Source organism: Neomonachus schauinslandi, chromosome 14 (assembly GCF_002201575.2).
Source record: "Neomonachus schauinslandi chromosome 14, ASM220157v2, whole genome shotgun sequence".
NCBI classification, from domain to species: Eukaryota; Metazoa; Chordata; class Mammalia; order Carnivora; family Phocidae; genus Neomonachus; species Neomonachus schauinslandi.
The window spans coordinates 1,273,500-1,284,164 of NC_058416.1; positions in this window are offsets into that span (position 1 = coordinate 1,273,500).

Below are 10,665 nucleotides of genomic sequence, written 5' to 3' on the forward strand. Positions count from 1 at the left end.
AAATAAAATATTAAGTTGGTCATTTTGCCATGACAGATAAAATCAGGAAAGAAAGAGGAAATGGGTATTGGCTGAGCAACCGGCATTTTCTGCCACAACGGGCGAGTACACATTAGCCAAATGAGTTTGCAAATGCTTCTTCTGACTGCGGGGAGCATCAGTTGGAGTGTGGAGGCTGACTGGGTTCTATTCAAGTTGAAAATACGTGGGCCAGCACCAAAGTTCCTGCCTGAACTGCAGAGGGAAGTCCTTGCCTTCGGCTGGAAGGTCAGAGAGGAGACGAGGAGAGGTGCCTCTCATCCTGCGGCACTCACTTCCAGCTGAAAACCACATCTGGGCATCGTGAGGATTAGCTTATGGCACATTTGAAAGAGTTTGGAATTACCAGTCCCAGTCCCAGTGCACCCTAGGCGCTCGGTTATTGGTACAGGCGTTGTTTTCCCTATAATCTTACTTGGGAATCTTACCATTCTTGAATTCCCTTGTTTGTAGCTACCACTGTCCTTCATACATTCGGTGGCGAGGCACACCGTCGACCAAGGGCAGAGGAGGAGGCAGCCAGTCGCCCATGTTGCTGGGGACTGGCCAGCCTTCCTCTCTTGTGGGTTATTGTCTCCTCACTCCAGATTTGATCAGCAAGATGACCTACAATTACATGACCCAGAAATGTGGGCTTGCTCGTGATTAGTGGAAACAATACACTTTTATCCATGAATGCTGGGAGTCTACTGCATTTTTCATTTTATTTTATTACTTTATTTTATTTTTTTAAATGCTTAATTGAGATTTATTCTTTTAAATGTAATCTGAATGATCTCATCTGTCAACACTGGCAACACATCCTATTACCCGCCTCGGCTGTCTACACTGCAGAGCTGGCCTCACTGCCCATCTCACTTGTCTACACTGCAGAGCTGTCCTCACTGCTTATCTCAGATGTCTACACTGCAGAACGGGCCTCACTGCCCATCTCGCTGGTCTACACTGCAGAGCTGTCCTCACTGCTTATCTCAGATGTCTACATTGCAGAACGGGCCTCATTGCCCATCTCACTGGTCTACACTGCAGAGCTGCCCTCACTGCCCAGCAGCAATGGTACCCCGACACACAGACTAGGTGTACTCGGGCACTGAGTGTGGACTCTGAACTAGCTCCCGGTGGTGTGAAGCCCTCCCATTTCCTGCACAAACAAGTAAGTAGTATGAAGAGCTGGCGGAAGCAGGACGTGCGTATATATGGCCACGTAGGGGGGCCATGTGACAGACCAGTGCCGGAGCCTGGGGGAGGTGCAGGGGCCGGTGGGGCTCTGGCTAGGGGCTTGGTGGGAATGAGCAGGGAGCAGAGAATCAGGGCTCACGGAAGGGATTCATGGCAGCCTTGGGTAGGGGGGCTTCACCCTTCCAGGATGCCGTGGGCCACGTGTCTGTGGGTGCACCAGCCCCTGGCAGTCCTGTGGGGACTCGTTCTAACCCACGAGTCCATGTGGCACCAGGAGAGCATGGCGCGCTGGCCAAGACCATTCCAGTGACCTGACCAAGGACCCTTGGCTCAGGGACCAAGGCCATGATCTTGAAAACGTGGGTCTGCCCCACCCCCCTCCCCCAGCTAAGCAAACTTTGGTTTTCCTTCCTTCTGCCAATATATCATGCTTTATAGCACTTTCCATGATTAAAGAGGGAGAGAGAAACATCCAGAGCAAGAACCCTCTGTGTGGTCTCATAAAATATTAATGGATTCAGAAAGGAAATGTGAAATCAAAAGACTCGGCATGCTCGGGCTGGCTGGGCTGGTGTTTGCTGTGGGGTCCGATTTCAGTGCAGGCTGGCCACGTGTGCTCAGAGGCAGAGGGGCTCCGTGTGGCCGCTGCCCGGCTGGATGGACCGTGTGGCCGTGGAGCGTCCTCAGGGAAGGTCGCTGGAAGCCCCTGCTGATTCAGAAAACCCTCCCGCGTCAGCTACGCCTTTGCTTTTCTGACGGAGGCATGGTGGAGGCTGGACGGGCACGTCCCCCTGTCCCAGGATGAAGTGGGGTGTGTGTGTGTGGGGTCATGCGGTCTTGCAGCTCACACGTGGCAGGGGCTCCCTGGAGAGCCGACTGCAGCCCCTGCCCCAAGTGGGGCCCCTGGGGTGCAGCCCCACTTGCCCTCTGTGCTCTGAGCAGCTGCTAGGGTCTGTGCGGCCGGCGGACGTGAGGGCTTGCAGGCGAGCAGGGACACGCCGGTCCATGCTGACCCCAAGGAGCCGTCCTTCCAAATGCCCTTGCGTCCGCCGTCTGGGGCGACGCGCGTAGGACCCACTGCCTTCCCTGCGAGAGTGGCCCTCGGCTGCCCCGGGCCCTGACGGCGTGCTCCGAACTCCCCTCCGGCAGAAGCCCACGTTTTAAGACGGAATGCATCTCTGACATTCATGAGACACTTAAAACCATGTTTAAAAAGACCCCAAAGTGACTCGTTTTAAGTTCCTGGAGTAGCGGTGCCTACTTTAGGGCAGTTAGGAGGAACTAACAGAGCCAAGGGAAGGTCAACCGCCCCCGGTAAAGACCCATAAGTGCAGATTTGGACGGCGCTTGGGAGTAAGGGATACGGACATTTTAAGTGAACCATTTGTGGGCAAAGTGGCCATCGAACGTGGTTATTGGACATTCTGTGAGAGAGCAAATTACAGACTCGGGGTCTTTCTTCTATTTCGGAGCAAAGCCAGCCTCCATCGGCAGTGCGGTGGCGACGGCCCTTCTGCAGACATTTGTGAGGAGGCCCGTGATGTGAGATTGGTGGCTTAAATACTTCATCAATCAATGCTTGGCCCCCGCGCCGCCCCGTGATCGGTGGGAAATTCAAGCCATCCATCTTACCCCCTCACCCTGCTCTCCACGCTCTTCAGGTAGTTCCAATTTTCGCCTGTGTTTGCGGGCCAGCCAGCGTGGCCGGGCCCACAGAGGAGGCCGGGCCAGGTCCCCCAGCAGCCGGGCCCCCATGGGCGCCCTCCAGGATGGGGCCGCTGGGGCGGGGGCCGCCGTCCCGCTCGGGAACCCCAGCTCCCGAGCGGCCCACTCGCTTGCCCGGCTGTAAGAGGTGCCTGGTGGAAAGGACATGCGGAGGTCCACGGTTTAAGCCGCGTGTACGGGAGGGCGAAGCTGTGCTGAGGCTGAGAGCACTCTGGCTTGTGGACCAAGGAACCCCAGCCTCGTTGGCCGGCTTCTCCGTTCGCACACAAACTTCTGCCTCTGAATCCATGCTCCTTGTGGGCTAATTCTGACAAGAGCAGCATTTGGTGCCCATGGAGGATGTGCCTTTGCCGGGGACCCCGAGCCCGGGGTGGCCCGCCTCCCGGGGAGGTCTGAAGGCCTGGGCCAGGCTGGGGGGCCTCCAGCCGCCACTCCATTTCAATGTCCGCCCGGGGGCATCTCGGACGTGGCACTGTGAGCATGGGCAGTGCATGGGAAAATAAATAATGTGTTATTTCAAGAAATAATTTATGACGTCAAAGACGCCTTCCTCTGCTACGGGCATTTCCTCCCGGCAGACGTCCCACGTTCTCAGCCCCAGCGCAAGACTTGCGGCCGGCGTCACCGCAGGACAGCTTTCTGGCCCCTGTGCTCGCGGTAGCTCAGGCCTGCCCTCCCCGGTGTGCAGCGCTCTGCGGGCCATTTCCGCAGGATTTCTGAGGTCGCGGCGCCTCTCTGGGCATCAGGACAGCGAGGGCCTGAGGGAGGGGCGGAGCACGTCAGCACGCCCGCCTGCCTCCACGCTGGGCCACGCCGCGCTCTGCCCGTGGTCCCCGGGAGCACCCTGGGGAGGGCAAGCGCCCGGCCTGCACAGGAGGTGGCCGGCTCCATGTCTGCGAAGGGACAGGTGTGCGTGTGGATGGGAGTCTGCACCTTCAGCAGAAGGTGGGACAGAGTCATCATTTCTCTCTCTTTGGGAAAACAACGACATTTAAAAAATAATTAGAACAGGATTACTTGCTTTCCTGGTGTCTGTGGTGTGTGAGGACACTGCGGACGTGGGCTGCACATGGCCGCAGTGGTGGGGTCCACGTGGGCGGAGGGAGCCACGGCTGCCGTGTCTGCTTCTCGGGCCCCATCGGGGAGGTGCCTGCTTCACCCCGGCGATGGACCGCTTCCTTCTGACTTTAAAGTGAAGGCCTTTGCGGGACTTGGTTAAATTGAAGTTGTAGGGCTTTAAACATCAGTGCCGAGTAATGGCCAGGAAGGACTCGTGGGAACCAACTGAGCAAAACAGCCCACGACCGGCTTGGAGGTTCAGGTGAAGAAGTGTGTCCGTTGGATCAACGGCACACAGCCACTTCCGCTCGGTGTGGGCTGGTGAGTCGGGGGCGCCTGGGCTTTGCAGGGTGGGAGTCACACTGTGGACTGAGGAGTTATCACAAGGGAAGACGTCACTGCTTTGTCCAGTCAGCGTGTCCTGGGCAGCCCCTAACGTCCAGGCTCTGAGCCACAGGACCCAGAGCCTCTGTCGAGGGGACGTGAGGTTCCGTGGAGGACGGCGGGGAGCTGTTGCCGTGCAGGGATTGGAGGGAGTCTGGCTGAGATGCAGGGGAGCCTGGCAAACCCCTGTCCAGCCTCCGGAAGGAGCCGGGTGTCCAGGTGAGGGAGGGCAGCCTCCAGTCGGAAGGTGGGAGGAGAATCTGCGGCTCAGCCCCAGGAGGCCGGGAAGGCGGCCTGTGGCTCGCAAGGAGACCCTGGAGGTTTCCGAGGAAGCCGGTGCCTGAGCCACGCGGTCTGTGGCGGGTGTGGGGACCGTCAGCCAAGCAAGGCTGGGGCTGCGGAGAGGGAGGGCGGCGTGCGGGTGGGATGCGGTGGGGTGTGCCGAGGAGGAGAAGGATGCACCCCACAGATGCTGGGCACTTCCTGCAGGCAGGCCGCGTCTCAGTGCCGGGCTCCTGTTGATTTAGTTCCGACAACAACCCCGTTACCACCTCCACTGCGGGTGAGAAAACGCGCCAGACGGACAGGTGCATAACCTGCCCACGCCCTGCCTCTGCGTCCTCTCCCATCCGTGCTGGCCGTTCCCACCTGCACACGGCACCCAAGAGCGTGGCCGGGCTCGCACCGTGGTCAGAAGGGCAAGGGAGCTGTGGCGGAGGGTGTAAACCACGAAACAAAGCAAGGGAGGGATAAAGTTCAAACCGGATCAAATTGCTTCATGCGTACAAACAGGACACTTTATGAAATTTGGGATCTTCCATGTTCTGTTAAAAATGAGAAGGCGTGTCCTGTTTCACGACACCACTAGATTTCTCTGCCTACGAAATAGGGTCTAGGTTGGTCGAGCCCGCGGGGCGGGTCCTGCCTGAGGGAGCTCGTGCTGGGCACCCCCGACCCACCGACCCACCGACCCACCGACCAGCAGCATGCTGGCCACACGTGCCCCACATTCCTGGGTGGAGCGTCACCTGGAGTACTCGTCACCAAACGACCACAGCGGACGGACCACATGGGGGAAAGACAGGGAAACCGAGGCCTCCAAACTACCTGCACGGAGAGGAAGAAGCAAGTGAGGATTCTGGCCTCAAGACTGTCAGTGCCACGGAGCTGGGGCCCTGTCCCCAGCCGGCCTGCGGGGGTGACTGCGACGCCCACGTGCTTACGCACACTCAGCTTCGGTGTGAACGGGGGCCAGATGGCGCAGGACTCCTGACGGTGTTGCTGACACCCTCACCATCCTTGCGGCAAAGTCACTGTGTGGGAGTCAGGGAGGTGTGCAGTGGGTGTGGAACCACGGCCACCCATGTCCCGTGAGTATTGCGCATTGGCTCGGCTTTGTAAGCTTAGTGTGCACTTGAGTTTCCCACAGTCACCTCAGCTGCTCTGCGCATGTTTGAGGAGACACCGCGGCATTCTTAGGGACCACCCGTCTGTCCTGCTGCTATCTGATGGGCAGGGTGCTCGATACGTTTTAACTGGATGTTTAAAGAGATGACTTGGATGGAATCACAGAACGTGATGATGCAGAAACATTAATGAAAAATATTTTTTATTTTACAAACACTCATTTATAAGCATTCACATTTAGCAGCTTTTTATGAAAGGACTAATGCTCATTTTTATATAACAATAAAACTTGCAAAATGCTCATCCTCTGTCTTGTAATCTGATAAGACCAGTATCTCCCCCTTCAGGGCTGGGGAAGGGACATGGCGAACATCCTGGGATGAATTTCTGATGGCGAGGTCATGAATTGTGGAAACTTCCTTCCTGAGTCGATCAGACAATATGACCGTAATTTCACGTTTACAAGGTTTACTCAAGGGTGCACCATTTAAATTGTTCTGGGTATTATGGGCATTGGAGCTGGTTTTGGGGAGGGAGCTCAGAAGGAGCAGGTGGTGGAGCAACTCTTCCATCTTCTGGAGAAGAAACACACATAGAAACTTTCAGGAGGAGCAGCTGGGATCTGGACCCACGCAGCACCTTCCATAGTGTTCAGGGCAAACCCCTACTTTTCCGGCTTCACCACCATGCCCCTGGGGTCACCCTGATGCTCCAGAGAACAGAGCAGTGGCCGGATGCTCACAAACATTGGCCACTAAATGAGGTAATTCTCTTTGATCATGGTTGAAAATGTTGAATTTTCACTGCCACAAACTGTCTCATTTCAACAGAGCAACTGAATTTCTTGGTCAAGTGAATTTGAATAAAATAATGAGCTGATTTGCGAAAAACTTATTGGGCTATATGGACCTCAGTTGCCTGAACTATAAACTCATTAGTTTATTTAAAGCAAAAAATTCTACTCTATCCTATCTTATCCTAGCCTATCCTAACCTATTCTTTCTCTTCTATTCTATTCATGGCAAAGTGCTAAACAAAAATATTTAAAAATATATTTTATTTATTCATTTGAGACAGGGAGATACAGTGAGAGAGAACATGAATGGGGGAGGGGCGGAAGGCGAGGGAGAAGCAGGCTCCCCGCTGAGCAGGGAGCCCCACACGGAACTCGATCCCAGGACCCAGGATCATGACCTGAGCCGAAGGCAGCTGCTTAACCCTCTAAGCCATCCGGGCGCCTCAACAAAAATACTTTTATCACATGACGGTCTGACTTACTGATGTTTCCACAGTGTATATAAAACAAGGTATTTAATGCTTTACTATTACGCCAAAAATTATTGAAAAGCTTCACTTGGAGTTGCTGATCCAATTCCTATCAGTCTTAGAAAGAAATCTCCAAGCTGTGCACAGATGTTTACTAGTTAATAATTGGTAAGTAACACTAAGTGAGTTCAAAATGGTCAACTCACCTCTGCATGTGTGTGGCCATATTGATATTTAGGGGGCAAGTGACATTTCCAAGCAGGGTCATTTTTCCTGCATTGATTTTAGCACAGTCCCACATTTACGATGGTTTACAATATGATGATTAATAACACGCACTTTGGTTTAAAGTGCTGCACACTGTTAATATTCATCACTTGGTTTGACCCTCACGGTCCTTGGGGATAGCGGGGTGACCAGGCATGTCCGTCCCGCAGAAAGGAGACTGATGCTCGCACCACACACACTCATCAGGGACAGACCTGGACCAGGGACCCAGGATCCTGCTTCTTCATGGGGCGGGCTCCCTGTCACACCACAAACACCTCCACTTCCAAATGTTTCTGATTTACTAGAAGGTGCAAAATGCAAACCCCATGTGTTCTGGGGCAGAGATTTGCTCTGGCGGTACCAGATTGAATCCCGTCCCACCAAATGCCCACGGCCTTCTTGAAAGCTTCTTCATTTTCCTCCTGGTTATTATGGCATCGGGTATGTTGTGGGCACAAATAGCAAAAATGCCCTTTCCTGAGATGACTTAACACTAACTTTTGGATCTCCTGGGAAAAGCACCCGTGAATATACTTTAAGCTCTTTGAAGGCAAAGCGTTGTCTATGAATACAAGATGGCGGCATCATCACTGTCAGCTGGTTAATCCTCTACGGCTCAGATTGGCACAATGCTAACCCGTTCCAACAGGGAGCCCCCTTCAGTTGAGCACACATGGATGATTATTGCTCCGATGGGGTTCTCCCACGACATGTGGGGCCATTGAAGTTCCTTCTCACATAAACACAGACAAGGCAGATCCCATGCTTCATAAGACACCTGATTAACATAAATGTCACTTGAACTGCGGAGACAGTGTCAACATTCCTGTCTCCGCGTTCAGGAGTGTCTTACTCCCTCGTCCAGAGCTGTGCAATTTTAACTTCCATCTGACAGTTTCAGGAAACCCAAGGATCAGTCTGCAGAGGCCGGCTTCCTGCTGCTGGGAACACAAACAGGTATATGCACGGAGCCCTTCCCCAGGCCCTCAGCGGCCCCGTTCACACAGAGGTGCGTCCCGAGGGCGGGCAGCGGCCCTCCCCGGGTCGGCGTGGTGCCCAGGCTGCCTCAGTGTTAGGCGCTGGTCCCCTTTGGTTCCCCTGTGCCCACCGCCTCGGCCCCGGGCCTACGTGTCGCTCACCACACACGGAGCGTCTGACCAGCCGGCCGCCCCGCCTTCAGCCCGCCTTTCCAGCGTGCATCTGACTGTGTTCCTGATTTGGATGACAACCCACCAGTGGCCGCCTGCCGGGTCCCCTCCACGCGGCCCTTCTTCACCCCGGGGCCCGGAGGCTCTCCGCACACTGACTGACTACAGTCCCTGAAGAAGGGTTGTATCCGCTGCTGACCCCAGGTGCCTTCCTTGCCTCGCCGCCGAGAACACCCGGCTCTGACTCCAGAAGCCCTTCCCCTGCTTCCCCACCTCTGGCCCCATCCTCAGCCCGCCATGGATCTCATTCCCATTTGTGCATCTCAGTCAACCAACGGAGAAGGCCCTGCTGTGCGAGCTGGAGCCCGGTGCCCGGGGTGGAAGCCCACCCTCCACCCGCCGCTGCCGGAGGACCACGTGGGCACAGAGGAACTCTGCTGTCACCCCCACGGACATGCCCTGGTCCTCCCCACCACTCTGTTTCTTTTTGTCGGCCCGTTTTCCATTCCAGACTGCAGGCTGCCGTGACGCTGGCTTTTCCTGAAACACCCTTGGAATCGCCATAGTCCGGCCTGAGAGCCTCCAGCGTTCCCACGGCTACCGCTGGAGCGGGTCCAGCTTCCAAGGCTGTGCCACCGAGCCCATGCTTCCCTGTTCCCCAAGCTGCAGCCTCGGGGAGTGCGTCCCAGTATCGAAAATCAGGGGAGGGGCTTCCTGGAGGAAGCCACGTCTAAGTGCAGTTTACACATCCCTGTCAGCTGGCTACGGCCGTCTTGAGGCTCTTGTCAGTGTGCTTCCGGGATAGAGCCGAGGTCCACAGAGGTCACGGGGTGGGGCTGGCATCCTCCCTGAGGATGGGCCCGCTGTGGAGACCGCGGGTGGAGGACACAGGCTGGCTTCCTGACAGCCACCAAACCCTTGAGTGTGCAATCACTGAGGGACACCCTGGGACCTTGGGTGAGGTTTGGCTGGTTACACCGTTTTGATTCACAGTCCACAGTATGTGGGACATAATGGCTGCAGGTTTTCAAGATTCAACCTCGTGCATCTTCCCGTCCCGCGTCAGGGCCATCAGCCACCACGTCTGTACTCACGCTGGCCTTTGTGGGAGTATTTATACCACAGAAATAGGCAAACATTACAAATCAGGTTGTGCATGTGTGTGTGTTTCTGGAGGCCTTGTTTTTTTAAGATTTTTTATTTAAATTCAATTAATTAACATATAATGTATTATGGGTTTCAGAGGTAGAGGCCAGTGATTCATCAGTCTTATATAACACCCAGTGCTCATTACATCACGTGCCCTCCTTCATGCCCATCACCCAGTTACCCCATCTCCCCACCCATCTCCCCTCCAGCAACCCGCAGTTTGTTTCCTGAGATTGAGTCTCTTATGGTTTGTCTCCCTCTCTGGTTTTGTCTTGTTTTATTTTTCCTTCCCTTTCCCTATGATCCCCTGTTTTGTTTCTTAAATTCCACATATGAATGAAATCATATGGTATTTGTCTTTCTCTGACTTGTTTTGCTTACCGTAATACCCTCTAGTTCCATCCACGTCATTGCAAATGGCAAGATTTCATTCTTTTTGATGGCTGAGTAAGATTCCATTGTATATATGGACCACATCTTCTTTATCCATTCGTCTGTCGATGGACATCTGGGCTCTTTCCATAGTTTGGCTATTGTGGACATTGCTGTAATAAGCATTGGGGTGCAGGTGCCCCTTTGGATCCCTACATTTGTATCTTTGGGGTAAATACCCAGTAGTGCAGTTGCTGGGTTGTAGGGTAGCTCTATTTTCAGCTTTTTGAGGAACCTCCATCCTGTTTTTTTGGAGGGCTTGTTTTAACCACTTGCCAGCATGTTTGGGTTCAGAACTCTTTATTACATGTGGTCCAAAGGATCCTGCCCTGAACGCCCGAGCCCCTAACAAGGCATCGGTCAGTAATCACAACTGCTGAGCTTCTCGTGAGGGGACCCGACTGTCACAGGCTCCCAGGGGCCCTGCAGTGGCTGCCGCCTGGAGCTACGCACCTCCCACGCTGCAGGTTGCTGTTTCTCTCGGAATATCGTTTCTTACAAAGTCCTTTCCCACAGAAATAGCCACAGAGCTGGGCGGTCAGGACGGGTGCTCAGTCTGTCACTCATCAACCACAGAGTCTACACTGAGCGTGGCTAGGCTCAGTCT